This window comes from Styela clava, unplaced genomic scaffold, assembly GCF_964204865.1.
Source record: "Styela clava unplaced genomic scaffold, kaStyClav1.hap1.2 HAP1_SCAFFOLD_145, whole genome shotgun sequence".
In the NCBI taxonomy this organism is placed as follows: domain Eukaryota; kingdom Metazoa; phylum Chordata; class Ascidiacea; order Stolidobranchia; family Styelidae; genus Styela; species Styela clava.
In genome coordinates this window covers 12501-15000 of record NW_027556771.1, presented here as the reverse complement: position 1 = coordinate 15000, position 2500 = coordinate 12501, and the positions used below count along the sequence as shown (strand labels likewise).

The window sequence follows — 2500 nt, the reverse complement described above, 5'->3', positions numbered from 1 at the left end:
ACAGGGCCTCGTTAGAGTCCTGTATTGTTATTTTTCGTCACTACCTCCCCGTGTCGGGAATGGGTAATTTGCGCGCCTGCTGCCTTCCTTGGATGTGGTAGCCGTTTCTCAGGCTCCCTCTCCGGAATCGAACCCTGATTCCCCGTTACCCGTTATCACAAAGGTAGGCACGTAGCGTACCTTCGACAGTTGATAGGGCAGACACTTGAATGATACGTCGTCGGTGCAGAGACCGTACGATCCGCGTGGTTATCCAGAGTCATCAAACGTCACAGGACGAACCCGGTCGGTTTTGATCTGATAAAAGCGCGCCTCCCGAAGTCGGCGCTTAATGCATGTATTAGCTCTAGAATTACCACAGTTATCCACTTCGCTTACGAGACCAAATAAACCAAGACTGATTTAATGAGCCATTCGCAGTTTCGCTTTACGAGAACTCGTACTTGCACCTGCATGGCTTAATCTTTGAGACAAGCATATCACTACTGGCAGGATCAACCAGATAGCTGCGACAGCTGCGCTCGGCCCTTGCTGGGCCGCCCGGCGCGTGCTCGTCGCATTCGTTTAAGACCGAGGCGATCGCCTGCGGCCGTACTCAGCTTCGACAGTCGCTGGCCGCGACGTCCACGCTCTCGCCGGCAGTGCCAGGCGGAGCGATTTGCGTTTTTTCTTTGCTCGCCCTCTCTCGGGCTCGATCCATTCAGTTTCGCACAAACAAGAGCTCTGCCGGCCGCCTGCAGCGGTGCCTAAAACCCGGGCATAACAATGCGACCGTTCTGCTAGGCCGACAAGCGCTCAAGCCAGACGCTCGATCGAACGCCCCCTACATATTAGTCGAGACAACGGCTCGCTCATTAGCATCGCGTTTGTACTTTAACTTTTTTTGGCTCGGCTTCTTTCGACGCCGATGCCGGCGACGCAGCACTCTCTCGCCCGCCAGCCACCGAGAAAAGGGTGCGCTCCGACCGGCCCCGCACCGCTCTTTCTTGGCTCATTCGAAATTACTGTCTTTCGCTCTGACATGCCTTACCTAGGGTTAGGTTAGTATGCTTGCACGTTTGTACTTTAACTTTTTTTGGCTCGGCTTCTTTCGACGCCGATGCCGGCGACGCAGCACTCTCTCGCCCGCCAGCCACCGAGAAAAGGGTGCGCTCCGACCGGCCCCGCACCGCTCTTTCTTGGCTCATTCGAAATTACTGTCTTTCGCTCTGACATGCCTTACCTAGGGTTAGGTTAGTATGCTTGCACGTTTGTACTTAAACTTTTTTCGGCTCGGCTTCTTTCGACGCCGATGCCGGCGACGCAGCACTCTCTCGCCCGCCAGCCACCGAGAAAAGGGTGCGCTCCGACCGGCCCCGCACCGCTCTTTCTTGGCTCATTCGAAATTACTGTCTTTCGCTCTGACATGTCTTACCTAGGGTTAGGTTAGTATGCTTGCACGTTTGTACTTTAACTTTTTTCGGCTCGGCTTCTTTCGACGCCGATGCCGGCGACGCAGCACTCTCTCGCCCGCCAGCCACCGAGAAAAGGGTGCGCTCCGACCGGCCCCGCACCGCTCTTTCTTGGCTCATTCGAGTTTACTGTCTTTCGCTCTGACATGCCTTACCTAGGGTTAGGTTAGTATGCTTGCACGTTTGTACTTTAACTTTTTTTGGCTCGGCTTCTTTCGACGCCGATGCCGGCGACGCAGCACTCTCTCGCCCGCCAGCCACCGAGAAAAGGGTGCGCTCCGACCGGCCCCGCACCGCTCTTTCTTGGCTCATTCGAAATTACTGTCTTTCGCTCTGACATGCCTTACCTAGGGTTAGGTTAGTATGCTTGCACGTTTGTACTTTAACTTTTTTTGGCTCGGCTTCTTTCGACGCCGATGCCGGCGACGCAGCACTCTCTCGCCCGCCAGCCACCGAGAAAAGGGTGCGCTCCGACCGGCCCCGCACCGCTCTTTCTTGGCTCATTCGAAATTACTGTCTTTCGCTCTGACATGCCTTACCTAGGGTTAGGTTAGTATGCTTGCACGTTTGTACTTAAACTTTTTTCGGCTCGGCTTCTTTCGACGCCGATGCCGGCGACGCAGCACTCTCTCGCCCGCCAGCCACCGAGAAAAGGGTGCGCTCCGACCGGCCCCGCACCGCTCTTTCTTGGCTCATTCGAAATTACTGTCTTTCGCTCTGACATGTCTTACCTAGGGTTAGGTTAGTATGCTTGCACGTTTGTACTTTAACTTTTTTCGGCTCGGCTTCTTTCGACGCCGATGCCGGCGACGCAGCACTCTCTCGCCCGCCAGCCACCGAGAAAAGGGTGCGCTCCGACCGGCCCCGCACCGCTCTTTCTTGGCTCATTCGAGTTTACTGTCTTTCGCTCTGACATGCCTTACCTAGGGTTAGGTTAGTATGCTTGCACGTTTGTACTTTAACTTTTTTTGGCTCGGCTTCTTTCGACGCCGATGCCGGCGACGCAGCACTCTCTCGCCCGCCAGCCACCGAGAAAAGGGTGCGCTCCG

The 2500-nt window shown here is 55.4% G+C and overlaps 1 non-coding gene across 1 annotated transcript in view; it reads right to left on the bottom strand.

Moving 5' to 3' along the window:
- The window catches only part of LOC144419786 (small subunit ribosomal RNA), a 1810-nt gene extending 1305 nt beyond the window's left edge, over positions 1–505 (bottom strand). The window contains exon 1 of the ribosomal RNA XR_013474261.1: positions 1–505. This exon is cut by the window's left edge and continues 1305 nt beyond it. This is a non-coding gene — a ribosomal RNA (small subunit ribosomal RNA).
- Between the last annotated feature and the right edge of the window lie 1995 nt (positions 506–2500).